At 46.6% G+C, this 15,600-nt stretch overlaps 1 protein-coding gene across 5 annotated transcripts in view; it reads left to right on the top strand.

Annotated features, from left to right (window-relative positions):
* The first annotated feature begins 1,031 nt into the window (after positions 1-1,031).
* Positions 1,032-15,600, top strand: part of CHD7 (chromodomain helicase DNA binding protein 7) — a 133,050-nt gene continuing 118,481 nt past the window's right edge. For 4 of the 5 annotated variants that reach the window (XM_088066073.1, XM_088066082.1, XM_088066091.1 and 1 more), the window contains exon 1: positions 1,032-1,397. The gene's annotated coding sequence lies outside the window, so the exon portion shown is untranslated. Of the gene's footprint in view, positions 1,398-3,488; positions 3,593-15,600 lie in introns of all 5 variants that reach the window. The other variant, XM_014255228.2, reaches the window with a different exon arrangement.

Genomic DNA, 15,600 nt, shown 5'->3' with positions numbered 1-15,600 from the left:
ATTTACTTACGGAATGAGTTTGTTTCGGTTTGTATCACGAATTCGAATGCATCGCTTACAAACACGGCAGCGGCGGTGCCGGTGCGGTGCCGGGGGAGCGCGGCCCCGCCGGGACGGGGGCGCTGCCGCGGGCGGCCGGGCGGGCAGCGCTTAATGGCCGCTTCCCTTTGAAAGCCCGACCCGCTCGGAACAAAGTCCACCCTAAACCGCGGTCTCGGGCGATCCTACCCGCGCCCCGCCCCACCCCGCCTCGGTGGCCGGGATGAGAGAGGCGGGCGGGGGTGCGGTGCCCGCTGCCCGTCCGGGGGCAGGGGCCGGGACCGGGGCGGGCGGCGGCCGGCAGGGCAGCCTCCCGGGACGCCTCTCGGTTTCGTTTCTCCGCCGCGGTTGGGAAGTTTGAAGAGCGGCAGCGGCACAGTGACACCTCGCACACAACACACCCCCCGGGCTTCACCGGGAGTTTCCCGGGACGGGACGCGCCAGGGCGGGCGGGCGGGCTCGGCGCTGACCCCGAGGTGCGGAGCGGCCCCCCCCTCGCTCCGGTCAGTGCGGCGGGGCGGAGCGGAGCGCCGGGGGAGCGCACGGAAGACGCCGTGCCCCGCCGTGCCCCGCGGCCGCGCTCCCTCGGCCGGCGGGCGGCCGGGGCCCCGGCGGGGCGCTGGCGGGCTGCGCGCAGGCAGGGTAGTGGCCCCCGCCCTTCCCCCGCCCGGGGGGGGGGGGGGGGTTTCCTATTTTTTTTTTTTCCTCCTCCTCTTTTTTTTTTTTTTTTTTTTCCTTTTTCCCCCCTTCTCTCCTCGTTGCATAAATTATGCCGGGCGGGGCGGTGACGTCGCGGGGGCGGGGCGCACGGCGGCGCTCGCCCCCGGGGAGGGGGCGGTGTCGGGGGCGCGCCTTGTGGCGGCGGAGGGAGGGAGGAAGGAGGGAGGGAGGCGGGGGGGGCGGGCGGGCGGGGGGGGCGGCAGCCGCCTGGCTGGCTGGTGTCGCGCTCGGCTCGGCTCCGGCGGGCGCGCTCGCTCGCTCGGGAACTATCGGATTAAACTTGAATCGAGTGAAATTACACAAAGGAGCGAAGCGGAGCCGGCGGAGACCCCGAAACTACCCGAGACCCGCGCTGACCCTTCCTCTCCCTCCCCTCCCTTCCACCCCTCCTTCGCCCGCCCGCCCCGGTCAGGGATCCCCCTCCTCCCCTCTTAGCCCAGCCCCGGTGCGAGCGAGCAACTCCGTGCGTGTGTGTTGTGTGCGTGTGTGTTGTGTGCGAGACCCGCACCCCGCCTCGCCCCCCCCGGCCGACGGCACCAACTCCGGAGCGTGTCCCCTCCTCCTCCCCGGCCCTTCGGCGGAGGGCAGCGAGGGAGCGAGCGGGGGACACCGGTCTCCGACGGCCACGCACCGGCCCGGTGAGTGACCCCGCACCTCGCTGGGCGCGGAGGGAAGGAGGGAGGGCGGGCGCCGGCCATGGAACAGGGGACCCGCGGCAGGTCTCTGTCCCCGGCGGAGCGGAGCGGGGGTGCTCGCTGCCGGCGGCGGTCCGGGGGGGTGGGGGATGCTGAGCCCTGCCGCGGCTCCGGGCGAGGCGGGGCGGGGGGTTGTGTGTGTTGAGGGGGGTGTCTCAGCGGGGCACTTCCCCGGGTGTAAATGGCTTTTTGTTGTGCTGCGGCCGGACGGCCGGCCGCCTGCCTCGCCTCGGGGGAGGGGAGGGCACCGGGGAGCTAGAGCGCCGGCGCCCCTTCCCCTTTCCCTTTCCTTCTTCTCCCCCCTGCGCTCCTCTCCGCAAGTTTGGAGGGTGACTAAAAATCCGGGAAAAGTTGAGCGAAACTGCGCGGCGGGGGCGGCGGGGCCCAGCGCCGGCCGGGATGGCCGCGGGAGCGCTTCCCCCGCTGACCACGCTGACGGCTCCCGGCGGCCGCGGCGGCACAACAAGCGCTAACAAAGTGAGGGCGCTTCCCTGCCGTGCACGGCCCGGCCCGGCTCGGCCCGGCACCGCCCCGCTCCCCGCCCCGCGCCGGCACATGGGTCGCCGGGGCCGGGGCCGGGCCGCAGCGGGGGCACCCCCAGCGGAGGCCGGGCGGTGGGTGGCGGCGGGCGGCAGGAAGGCGGGCGGGGAGGGAGGAGAAGGAGGAGGGAGGCGGGAGCACGAGGTGCCGCTCCGGCCGCCGGTGCGCGCGGCGGGGGGATCGTCCTGCCCCGGCGGCACCGGGAGGGGGCAGGGGGCGGCCGGCGCTCCCCGGCGGCCGGAGAAGAAAGGGGAGCGGGGGAAAGAGGGAGGGGACGGGAAGGGAAGGGAGAACGCTACCCGTGGCAGCCGGAGCGGTGCCGGCGGACGCCGCATAATAGGGGCTTCACCCCACCGGGTACCTTTCGCTCCGCCGGCGCGGAGCCGGGTCGGGAGGGAGGCGCTGCCGCCGCCGCGCACATGGGGTCGGGGCCGGGGCGCTCCCCTCGTCGCGCTCCCCCCCACCCCGTTCCGGGCCATTTTGAGGGTGAGCGGAAAAAGGTGGTTTGAGGCCAAAGCGGTCAGGGCGCGGAGCGAGGAGGGGGGGCCGGCCGCGCTCGGTCCGCGGGGCGCGGTGGGAAGCGGAGCGGGGCCGGCGACGGGCGCTGCGTGCGGGGCGGCGGGGAGCGGGCAGCGCCTGTGCGTGTGCGCGGGTGTGTGAGAGAGAGCGCTGGCGGGGGGAGGGGGGGCAGGGTTGTTAGTGAGTCTCAGGGAGAAGGCGCTGCAGGCAATGAGCAGCCATCATTACGTTGCCTTCATTTATCCCGGTAGCGCTAAATCAGGGGACGCGCTCCCACGCCGGGGGAGCCCCTCCGGGCGCGCCCCGCGCTGCCGGGCCGGTCTTCGCGGGTGGGTGTCCGGGGGGGCCGGGTCGGGGTGCTGGGGAAGGGGGTGGCCGTGGGGAACGGGCTGGAAATGGAGCCGGTTTCCCCGGCTCCCCCCGACAGCCCGCTCACGCCCGGGTTTAAAGTAGTTGTTTTTTAAACAGACAATGGACAAAAGGAAAGTAGCGATGGATGCCCGGGAGCTCCCTGTCCGCTGCGGGGCCGCGCGGCGCCGCGCAACTCTCCGGCACTTATCCACTTTCTGCCTTTGTTTTCGTTTGGGAAGGGGCCGAGCGTGCCTCCCCAGTACATAAAAGAGCGATTTTTTTCCATTTGCGAGCAGCCTTTTTTTTTAAAAAAAAAAAATTTTTTTTTTTTTTTTTTAAATTTCCCCTGCCACTTGGGCTTCCGCGGATGTTTGGCTTGGGGAATATCAGAATAACCTCGGTGCGATAAGTTTGTTTCTGTGTCGATGTTCGTCTCGATTTTTACTCCCATCAAAGCAGATCGCGGGCAGTGTTTATCCTGGAAGATGGCTTTCGGGAGAATGTGTTAGCCGTTTTTCCCCCTACCCCCCCTTTTCCTTTTTTTCTTTTCTCGTGTTATACGGGACTAGCGGAGGTACAAACAAGCAAGTTGAACAAAAAATGTTTCTGTTCATTTCCTCACAGATCATCCATTCTAACGACGGCAAAAAAATCTTAATGACTATGACCTTAGCAGCATGGGTAGCTGATTTTTCCCAATTATAAATCCCGTTAGTTTGCGGTAATGTGTGAGTATCAATATATAATTCATATTAAAAAGCATGATCCGTAATTATTATTATTTATTTTTTTTTATAAAAGTTGAAATCCATCATTTTCCAATGAGAGTGCTGCATCTGTCGCTTGGAGTGTTTTTGTCTCGCTGTTGCACAACAGAGGCTCTCCAGTCTTTAACCTAAAATGGCAGCTTTAATTTGACTGGGGCCCATTCATTGACAATGATAATAAAAAGGCTGAAAGCTAAATGTAGCTGGATGCTTGGGGCACGTATACAGAACACTTTCCTCTCCACTGCTGGGTGCTGCTAAGAGAGGAACTTCCAAGCTCTCTAGTTTCCACTGTGAAAGTTTCCAACACTTTTTTTTTCTTATTAACAAAATAAAAATAATAATAAAAGAAATCACATTGCTCAGCGTAGACCATGATTTAGATGGGTCCCGGTTACTTACAAACTTAATGGTGAGGTGATAGAGGGAGCTCATTTGAAGAGATCTGCCTTTACAACAGCAGCAGAAAAATTCTAGTAATCACTTCTAAAATAAGATCTGGGGGAAAATAAACCATTTCTCTCTGAGGTTTGTAACAGGTGATCAGAACAATTACATTCTGTGTATTTTCCTATCTCCAGCTACTAAAAGTGGGGAGTATTGCTTGTTTCTTCTTGTTTGGTGTTGTAAACGTGCTCAGGGTTTTGCAGAGATCCTTTTGATAGTGTACTATTTTCCTCTAGGTTAAAACCACAGCTGCTTGGAAAAAGTAATTATTTTTGGTCTTACACATAATGTGAAGTTTAAAACAGTTTTATGAAACAAAATTTCCTCTACTAAAGTATTGTGAATGCCACAGACTCACACGACTTTTCCTGTCTCTGCTAGCCTGAACTGCTTATTTTCAGTCTCTTTTGAGCTGTTTTTAGTAAGAAATTTATAAAGATCATTATTAAAGCCATTGCACAGGCTCTTAGAAGAGTATTAAATGCTTGTGATTACAAGTGTAACTGAATTACTGATTCACTGATACTAATTGGATAACCGTATTTGACCAAATATTGTACTAAATATTTAGCAATGTGATGACATTTCTGTTAATGCTTGTAAATCCTGGTTATTTAAACAGGGGAAAAAGCCTCATATTTGTAACCCAAAATTATTTTATTGCCTCTTCAGTAATGAAAGAAAGTTTCATTCACAGGCAAGGATCATACAGTGGTTTTAGGAAAATAAAATTTTCTAGGGTTGTTGCATTGTAACAATGTCAGTAAAAATGAGGTTTAGTGGAGTACTCTGTTGCAATCGAAACTCTGTTCAGTCAGTGATGGGAGATCTCAGTTGTCACCAGTTCCTTTTGGATTTGGTTGATGCAGAAACCTGAGGAGTTGTGTCAAAGGAGCAATGTAAAGGTTTCCCTGTCCGTGTAGAGGGGTCAGTTAACCTGAATGTATTTTTTTTCCTTGTGAGCTATTTGCTGTTTTGGACTGTAAAGTTTCTGATGAATGTTTGCAGTATTTCCCGTTAACACTCAAATAATGTTAGGACTTTTATAAGACGTGAAATGAGTTGTTTGTGAGTCCAGGTGGGCCAGGCCGATGGTGAAGCTACAGGCAGTGTACTGAAGAAGGATGTGCTGCTCAGTCTGGGTTTGGTGTGGGTGGGTGGGTGCCGTGGTCAGTGGGCCTGTCCTGCCCTGGCACACAGAGAGGCTCCGTGCCAGGTCTGTGCCCCACGGACAGTGGCTCTGCGGGCAGGAGAACCTGCAGCGTGGGGATACAACAAAACCTAAACAAAGACAACCTGGACATGATTTTCTCTAAAGCTGGAAAGGACTGAGTAATAGGGGCTTCTCAGGTTTTCCCAGAGCTGCTGAAGTGTGGTGGTGAGGCTGTGTTTTGCCGTATCCAAGGCATTCTATAGCAGCTGGTTCTTTGGGGTTTGGACTTGTTTGTAGTGTATGGTGTGATAGGTAGAGGTTGCTAAGGTGGGAGGAGGTGGACAAAAGTAACCAGAAAGAAAGAGGGTGGAAATAAATGCAGGTGTCTCCTTGAATCCTGTGCCTTACTTCTATCCCTTATTTCCCACTCATTTTTACATTAATTTTCAGATGGAAAGCCTTTAGGATGTGCTGCTTAGTATTTACTCTTGTGAATCTGGTGTTATTCAAAGAAATGTGTGCGGCTAGCAAGGGTACAGGCAGCTGTGTGACAAGTGGTGTGTGTATCTGAAGGTCTTCCTTCCCCCAGTTCCCTTAAATCCTCACTTCCAAAACCTTACGTGTTTGTCCACCGTGAACAAATCACTAAATGCTCAGATTTATGAGCTGGTTAACTGATGCCCATAAGTAACACAGGTGATACTTTTATGTTACTTTAACATTCCCTGTATACAAGAGAAAACTGCAAATTTTAGTAAATAATTAAACTGTCTTTCTGATAAATGAGTCTTTTGTGTGTAGGTGAGGCTTTAGCCTTCACTTTTCCAACAGAAAAGTTACTGTATTAATTTAGCTTCACCCTTTAGCTATCAATTTAGCTTCATCATTAAGACAGACATTAACTCCATCATTTCCCATCATTTATATTTTCAGGAATAGCTTATTAGCAAATACAAACAAATACAAAATTCTGGATTTTAAAGGAAGAAAGTCTTAAATACTGTTTATATTGCAGCAGTGATAAAAAGGCAAAGGGAAACTCTGACTATAGTGTAATTTTTAAAACTCTTTCAGAGGAAGGAGTGAGGTACAATATGCAGAAACATCCCATGTTTTTATTAGGGTTCTGATGAGATACTAAAACCTGATGGAAGTTTTCTTTCTGGTTTCTTTCCACCTGCACAATCTGACTAACTTTGTGATTCACATCTTACCCAAGATCAGTGGTCATGGAAAAACCACATAGTAGTTGTGCACGGAAAGCCTTTCTTGGAAAATGAAGTTGGAAGGCATGATGCAAAAAATAAAAAGGAGGTTATGACCTAAAGGACACATTCCAAGAGCCCAAATATGACAACAAAGCTCTTAAGGGGGTATTCTTAAGTATATAAAAGCTGATTAGTTCTTAGCTTCCAACATTGTGACTTTTCTGAGATGTAAACATGCACCTAGAAGAAGCCAAGCCAAAACCAAGGATTTTTGTGGTGCTACTTGGGTTCTTCTCTGAATGCTGTTCCGTAGCAGTTTCTAAACACCCTGGTTGTTTTGCTGCCTTTATGCTGAATGCATTCTCCTTAAAAAAGTGGGGGAAAAAACATGAAAGGAGGGATACAACTTAATTGCAGCATTTTCTTTTAAAAGTTGGAATTCAATAAAAGATTGCAGTTACCATATAAGCTACTGTTTTAGTAGAACATTGTAATGCATGACTTTGAAATCTTATTGGCATATGGGGACTAACCAGAAGCCCTTGCTGGCATGATGTAGGGCTGGCTTTGCTCTGTAGTGACCTATATAGCTATTTTGGGTGTGGTTTTGCCTGGCTTTCATGGGAGCTGAGTCCAACCTTCCTCTGACAATTGCTGTGACAAGAGGGCCTTGAGGGGAATGGTGGGGAATAAATAACTTTGGGAATCAATTGTCTGGAAAAAGTCATTGCAGCCAAAATGTCTGCCCTCTTCCTAATGGTTCTGAGGGGAAAATAAAATTTCACATATATAGTCCTGATCCTAGAGGTTATTCTGTTCAGGTTTCATTTAAATATGAGCTTGTATTTGGGGAGAGCAATACAGCAACTTACCTGCCTGGGAGTAGCTGGCACGTGGCAAATCCAGTGCTGGATTGTTTTGGAAGTACTTTGTTTTAATGTCCTTGAGCCACTTTTTAAGCTGTTCAGCTGGGTTTTCTGCTTACTGCTAGAACTTCAACAGGTAGCTACCTTTAAAAATTTCTTGATGATTTTGAAAGAAATTGACCTTCCCATAGTTTATTTTAATCTCTATCTACAAAGTAGGTGTCACTTAAAATGTTTTGTGGAGGTGCTCATCAGATGTACAAAGTATGATTCCTTCTGTGCAGCAGAGACAGTCCTCCTCTGAAAACAAAACTTTTATTTCTCCTTCCTGCCCATTCTACTCCCCTCCCCCCAGCTTTCCCATAGATTTTGTTCCTCTTCAGGTTGTGCCTTTTCTGTTGGGTTTTTAATCTTTTTTCCAATTCATACTGCTTTCTGTTTGCTCAGTGGAGTTGTGTTTTTTTGCCAGCCCTGGATAATTAGGATATGTGGCAAAATAAACATACGTTTCAACTCCTAATAATGCTTCTTTCTATCCAAACCATGGAGGATGCCTAAGCTGATGTGGGGAGGGCTGGCTGGCTGCACCAAAGCTTGATGAAGTCTCATGGTAGTCCCTGGATGCTGTCATGGCACAGGGATGGCCAGCAGCAGACAGACAGAGCATGGAGCTGCTGCAGTGTGCTGGCAGCTTCCCAAAGGTTCTCCATGACCTTTGAAGAGGAAAATCCTCTTGTTTCAAGTTTTGTTTTCATGAAAGTGACATTCCCCCCATCTTTTAATATTGGATAGATAGAGCTGTACTGCTCTCTCTTGCTCTGTGCACTGAGTAGTTGTGAGTGGGGACGGTCTAGTCCCATGACAATTTTGAAATGGACATAGCCATTGTGGGCTACCCCTTGCCAAGAAGAGAAATTTGGAGTGTGGGGAGGAGCTCTTGAGGGAATGGTAATATTTCTGAAAGAAAGAGGGGAGCTTTGGAGACCAGGAACTATGTGATCAGTGGTAAAGCAGATCAGAATATGGAGCAAGGCCAAGGAAGACTTTAATAAAGGCACTTTTGTCCTCGATCTTAAAATAGGAAGCCTACGGATTTATTTACTGGGTAAACAGGATTTGTTAAGTGGGTAGTCACTATGTGCAAAAGAATACTGGTCATTCTCTGGGTGAGAATTCAGGTGAAGACTAAAGCTGAGCTGAAAGCTGGAATTTTAGAAGTTTAGACACCAATAACAGGACAAAACATGGGAAAAGTCTTCATAGAAAGCATTGAGGTAGGTGGTGCTGTACTGGGAGAAATGTGAAACAAGCTCTTACATAGTAAAAACTGAGAAACTTGGTTCAAGCCTTTGGTATTAACTTGGATGAGCTAGTAAGTGAGAAGCCTGAGTTGATGACAAGTTATGAGAAAATATTCTTTGCTTCAAAGAGGATCCATCAATGTAGCTGTTGAGATTGAAATCCAAAGCTGAAATGTTACTTGGTAAAACGTCTTGCAGGGAAGTGCATGTCAGTCTGGACTGTAGAGAATGGCAATTTAGTATTTCTCCAAGTTGAAGATTAACAGCCAGAAAGGCAATACAACTGACGTGGTTTGTAATGCTCAATAGGAGGATTGATGGAAGGAGAGTAATGATGAGGCTAACAGAAGTTCAAAAATCATTCTGATAAGGCTGAGATAAAAGTACATGAAGTTGAGAGACTGGTAGATTTCAAGGATGCATCTTAGTTACCTGTTCAGGGTATAACAAATGTTTGCAAAATCTTACCTGTTCCTGGACAGAAGAGCCTATCTGAAGTCCAGGAATCAGGCATCCCAAGTATCCTGCTGCTTGAAATTCTATATTTTAATGCCTATTGTTTTCTCATGTGGAATAAGAAATACTGAAACAACCATAACTGCAGTTACTATTTTGAAATGAGAGCTAAGATTATGATTTCATTTTTTTTGTCTCAACTGTCTGGTATATATCTAGGCAAGTCCCGTGGATTTTTGAGAATGTGCTCTGGTTTGTGTTGCTTCTGGACTGAAGTAGCTGCTTGCTGGATTTGGTGGTTTATTGCAAGGCAAAAAGCAGGCAGCTCATCATCTCCAGTTCTTGGTTTGAGATGTACTGGGGCTATGTTGCTAGTTCCTGGAAAGACCAGGCAGTTTCACAGGGTGGTGTAGTTGTGTCAGGATGGCTTAAAGGAAGGCCCTCTGACGTATCAGCCAGTGCCTATGTGAGTTCACAGATTCCTTTAAACTCTGATGAGGGAGACTCTCACTAAGAGTATAATTCTTGCCTTGAGTTGTTTTAACCACGGAGAATTAAACTGAGAGTTTGTAGTGAGCAATTTAATATCTCTCTTGATTTAGGAAGGAATCATTCAGAAAGTGAGTTAAATAGGGGTTTCTGGACTGCCTCAGGATATTAGTCTGGGAGAGAACTGCTAAGTAATTCAGTTTATTTATCAGTACCATTGTGAGGTGTCTGCTGTGTTTTGCATTCACTCAGCTCAATAAGTGGGGTACAGCCTCACTCATCTTTACTTTAATAATCATTCTTTCACTGGGGGGAAGTGAATAAGCAGGCTTCAGTTTCACTTCCCCCTTACTTCTGTATTGATCTCTACAAAGGCACATTGTCATTTTCATTTTTTGTTCTTTATTTTTTTACAGAAGTTAATCAAATGTGTTTCTTTAATTCTGTTGTAACCTTTACAGAGGTTACTGAAAAAAATTTGCCTGTTTCACCTGCATTTCTCCTTACTACAGTTCTGCAGTATTTCCCAGCCCATGCAGTCTTCTGTCACAGAAGTGACTCTTAGCGAACGTACTTTTTTAGTTCAAACAGGATTTGAACCTGGTGGCAGCCATGCTGAAGGAAGGGGTTCTTTCGTAGCAATGGCACAGCTATTGGAAGAATCGGCTTATTAAAGGCAGAGCTGGAACAGAAACATGTCTTACAGCTTGGGTCCGAGAATCTTTGTAGTACATAGTAGTCTTAGAAGCTGAGCATAATAGATGTTGTACTGAAACTATAAAAAAAAGAAAAGGAAAAATGGAAGGAGGGTGTTTGTATGGCTTTTCACTTACCATGGCTAGAATTAGAGAAATGCTATGATTAAGGTGACTGAATTATTGAATTGTGAGTTCTCAGGGAGGTAAGTTAAGGCCTCACACTCCCCTGCTACCCCCTGCCCAAACCATGCTGACTTAATTTTGTGAGGTTAAAAAATAAAACCTTGGCTACAGAAAAGATGGCAGGTGAAAGCAATTGCTTCTATAGCTCTTCTCATAAGAAATTTCCCTAACATTGTGGTTTAAAAGATTAATCTCCTTGATCTCTTTCTCTTCTTCACCTTTCCCTGTCTCCTCAAAAGAAACCAGGACGCTTATCTTTCTGCCTGCCTCTCTGGATGGACAGCCTTTGGCTTGTCACTGTGACTTCACTGAGATTGCTGCATGACCAGTGGCACAACTGGACTGTGCAGTGTGGGGCTGGTTGGGCAATGCAGATTTGGGCTGTCCAAGGAACTGGACTAGGAGGGGTTCTTAGAGGTGGGTATTAGTGTCAGCTGAGATGTGGGCTGTGTGCCCAAACTTATCTCCTGGTGGGGTTTCTGGGATCTGCTGTCGTCTTCCTTTGTGTGCCTGTGTGCCACTTGGAGTTTGGTGGCATGTTCTGTGGCTGCCCTACCTTAAGATTTTTGGTGAGAAGCTGGTAGGGTCAGAAAGGCTGAAAAACCCTTCTCTAATTTGACAAGGTGTGACAATGGCAGTGTTTTGGGGCAGGATGCTTTTTCTCTTCAGTGTACACTGAAAGCAGCTGTTTCTGTGTTGAGGAGCCTCCAGGTAGGCAGTGAACTTTGAAGAGCGAGATCGATTCAATGTGGCTGTGGGAGTGATACATTTGATACACCTTGGCTTCTCTCTGCTGGAGTGAAACAGTGCATCCGCAGCAGGCAGTCCATCACACAAGGAGGCAGATTGATCCGCGGACAGAAATCACTGGGCAGAAAACCTGGGGACTAGGCAGTTGTAGCACCTGCCTGCACCTTGTTGGCTTGACTGCCTCCTTCCCTCAAAGTATTTCTCTTATGCACACAAGAGCTGTCCTGTGGTAGGTTTATTTTGGATACCGGTGACAAAAGTTCTTGCTCTTTTCTACTTATCCAAAATACTTGTTTGTCCATCATAATGCTTACTGAGGTTGGTGGTTGTTTCCAGGGTTGTTTGGATTTTTTTTTTGGTTTTTTTTTATTTTTGGTTTTTTTTTTGTTCATTTTTTAAATTAAAAAACAAGCCCCCCCCCAAACTAGAGTGAAATCTCCCAAGCTTTCTTTACTCTCCTCATTGAGGGTATCCTTATCTTGATATTATATTTGTTAGAACTTTTTTTCTTCTGATAGAGTATTATACTCACATCTGTGTAAGAGAACTTTTTACATATATATATATAAATTTATATATATATAAATTTATATATATATTTTTTGGTATGGTAAGTGTTTTGTATGTAGCTCTGAAGATAGCTGGAAGCTGTTGAATGTTGTCTTGTGGCCCATCTAATTATTTGTAAGTCAGGGTATGGTTTGAGAAATGCAGTGAGCTAATTTAACCAAACATTGTTCTGAAAGGGGAAGTTTCCTCTCTGCCTTTGTCCCCTTGCACCCTTCCTCACAACCACATGGCTCTGCTACTTTTTTGCGGCAGCAGTGCTTGTCAGGTCCTTCTGTGAGCCACTTTAGTTCACCAAAATGGCAGAAAAATAACTCTGTAAAATGGAGAGCATTTTGCTGTTGTAATGAATCAAACTGGCTCATAAAAGGATCTGATGAACACCAGAGCTGGTACTAAGGACGAGGGGGGCCGCTGGCTTGGAGAGCAGCAAGCCCTTTTCATCTTTTCATTTTGGTGGCAGTGAGCAAGTGGATTGGATCAGTTGCCTGGGAACCTTCATGGGAGAAAGAGAAATAGAGTAATCATCTGTGAAGCAAAGGACAGGAAAAGAAAAATGTGCTGGCTTGAGTTAAAATGGATATTAAAATTTGTTTATTCCATTGATGCTATGGATTGTATGTTATAGCAACAGTTATAACAATTTGTTAGAATTAATAATCTGCCCAGAAATCAGTTTTCCTCTTCAAGTACAAATACAAAAGCCTAAAAGTTTTACCAATGTGTAAATAACTTGTTCGCTCTTTCAGATGGGAAGTATTCAATCTTTGAAACAATTTATTTGCAAGAAAGGGAGGGAGGGGGTTGTTTTTGGTTTTGGGTTGGTGATTTGTTGTGGGGTGGGTTTTTTATTATATTTTTGGGTTTTTTTTGCAAGCTTGAAATCCTGCATTAGGTTCATCAGCTTTGAGTCAATTTGTCTCAAATTTTATCAAGTCAGTGTTGTTTCAGTGTCATCAAGTTTCATCAGTCAGTAATTCAGTGGATTCCATTATTCAGAGTATTCCCAACTATTTACATTTTCCTGCTGGTTTGAGATGGTATGAGTGCTTGGTCCTAGTAGGTGGCTGAGGCTGTTACTTCCTATCATAGTCTTAAGCTTTCTGATAGTGAAATGAATGCAATCCTACTTGTTAAAATCAGTGAAAAAAAGTACATTGCAAGTCAAATAACATGCTGCTTAGTCACTTCTGTAATACTGTGCTCTTGCTGCTCTCCAGAGAGAGAAATGGGCAATTTACACTGTAGCTTAGCAGAGGAATGAACACCTTACAAAAAGTCCAGGATTCTGGCTGCAGCGTCTGCTCAATCCACCTGTCAGCTTGAGGTAACTCTTTCAGCATAGCAGCAATGTGGCATTAGAAGATGCTTGCTATCTGAAAAGCCCTGGCTTTTTTGTCAGATTATTTGTGTATATTGCCTGCAGTGTGGCAGAAAGGGACTTCTTGACAGGTGGAAGAGTGGAAGCTCATGCTTTCCTTCCTGTTTTTCTCAAGATTTGGGTAATTGTGTGTGTCTTAATAGAAGGTAAATTCTTGCCATAGTTACAAAAACCCCAAACCTTCATGTAGTGCACCTTCTAGATTCCTTTCCTTTTACATCTAAAAAATTCATTTTCAGGATCTACAGGGGATGGCAGGATGTGCAGGAGAGGGGATTTACAAATTCTGTCTTATGGGCATTATAAGCTGCACTTGGTGCAAAGTGTGAGCAGTGGTGGCCCTGACTAGCATTGTGTGTGTTCAGAGTGAATATTGTACTAAAAGCAGCTTGTTTACATTAGGAATTGTATGTGTTAGCTCTAATGGGCTTTAGGAAGCCCAAAGGACAGCTGTAAAACATCTGTCTCTGGGACCAGATCTTGTCTGTCTGATGAGTTGTTGTCCTTCATTTCATGTTCAGATTTAGACAAGAAATAAAACTTTTTCTTTTTTTTAATAGGAAAGTTCTTCAGCCATCCTGCTTGAAGACTGGTTTGTACTTGAAAGGCTATCATGCTGTTGTCTTGAACACAGAACTTAAAATAGTGACTCAGTATTAACTTAACTCCACTTCCTCTTTAATCCGATCATCTTGTTGCTATATGACCTTACAACACCTTAATTTAAAGGCTGCTTATTCCAATGGATTACATTTGGAGGTGTCTGGTGTGGTAGGCATTGCTACAGGAAGGGCTTAAAAGGAACTTAAGCACTGCCTCAAAAAAAAAACCCCAAGGTGTAGGAGCAGTGAGGGATGCTTACTGTTGCTGGTATACGGACAAGGCTTGCTCTGAAAGAGCAGGAGAAATTTTGAGCATGTGGCTCTGCTGTACTATAAGAAAAAGTGCATTCAGTTCCAGTGAGTGATGGTCCTTGTCTTAATTGCACATGGAAGTGTTAGAAGACAAAATATCTGTTTAGTTCATGAATTTCTGAGTGCTTGGATGGTTTTTCTTCATTCCAAGGCTAGTGACCTGAGCAGGTGGTTGGAAGCCAGGACCAGAGGTGCTACTCCAAATTGGTGTGACAGGTTCATAGTGATGTGCTTTGTGTCTGCCATATTGGGATGTGTAATAATTGCTGATTACCAAGCAGCACTCGGCAGATGATCTTGGGTCTTTACCAAGTGTTAATGCTGTCTTGCTGCTGCTCTTGTGAGGTAGATAAATACCATCCTTAAAAGGAGACTTGGTCTGACATTCAGCACTTAAAAAAAATTTTAAAAAATCTGTCTTAAATGTTTGGAGTCTGTGTCTGAACAGCGTGCTATTTTCAGAATTGGTCCTCCTTTAAATATTTTTTTTAGGAGTAAATTCTAAACAACTGTATTTTGTGTATTGAGTTTAGGGACCATAAGCTTCCTCCTTGTCCTATACAGTTTGTTGAACAAACTGCCAAATAGTCTGCCATAATATGTTGAACTTTGGCTTAGCAGTAGGAAGAGTTAAGAGAGTGTACTCTCTACTCTGTGCTAGTAACCATTTTGACTCACATTTTCTGTCAGGTTTTTCTTTCATATCAAGTATGGAATTTAGTTTAGTTTAGTCACGTATTTAACCTAACTAAACTGAAGCCAAACAGATTATCTGTTGGGTGTGATCTGGGGGTTATGGTGAGTTTTACTGTACATATGAAAACTTTGATATTTAGAGTCCTTGAAAATAAACCACTGGCTTCTGCTTTGTCTCTGACAGAGGTCTAGCAGAAGGTCTACATAGGAAATATGCTGCTGCCTTCAAGCTTGGGCTGTGCTCAGCACAGAATGGCAGCAGAACCTTCCACAGATTGGAGAAAGCAGGAGCAGGGCGGAAGTTGCAGAGACTGAGTTCTTCCATTGCTTCCAAAAGCAATCACCGTTGCCTTCTGTATTTGCAGAGGGAAAGTTCTGTTCCCCCAGTTCAGGAGATGGGCATGGTCCCCACTTTATAGCTAATAGAGAGGGTTTGTTTTCAGCAGCTAAGATGTTGCACAATGACTTGTGGATTGGAACCAAGGATTGAATTCAGTCTTCAAGTAATTCCTTTAAGTGCTTAACCTAAATATGTTGTAGTTATTTTAAGTACCTTTTTATAACAGTTGTAAAGCTTCAGGCCAGTGCTTTGAGCTGATATTATCTTTTACAGCTGCTGTTTAAATCAGGAAAAGAATGAAAAGTTTATTTTTTTCACCACCCAGTGCTGTTTTTAAGTCTATTTCCTTCAAATATAAAAAGATTGTTGTAATAAAATTCAGTATTCCTAAAATTTCAGTGTATAACACAACTTCAATTTGAGTTATTAAAACCACACTTTTTTGAGTTGTTAAAAAAATGAACTTAAAACCCACTGTAGGTACTACATCTAGACATGTACTGTGTGCTATAGCATTTAG

This window comes from Pseudopodoces humilis, chromosome 1 (genome assembly GCF_049639895.1).
Source record: "Pseudopodoces humilis isolate 2021_Gansu_Grassland_sample_001 chromosome 1, ASM4963989v1, whole genome shotgun sequence".
NCBI classification, from domain to species: domain Eukaryota; kingdom Metazoa; phylum Chordata; class Aves; order Passeriformes; family Paridae; genus Pseudopodoces; species Pseudopodoces humilis.
This window is presented reverse-complemented; position numbering and strand designations above follow the sequence as displayed.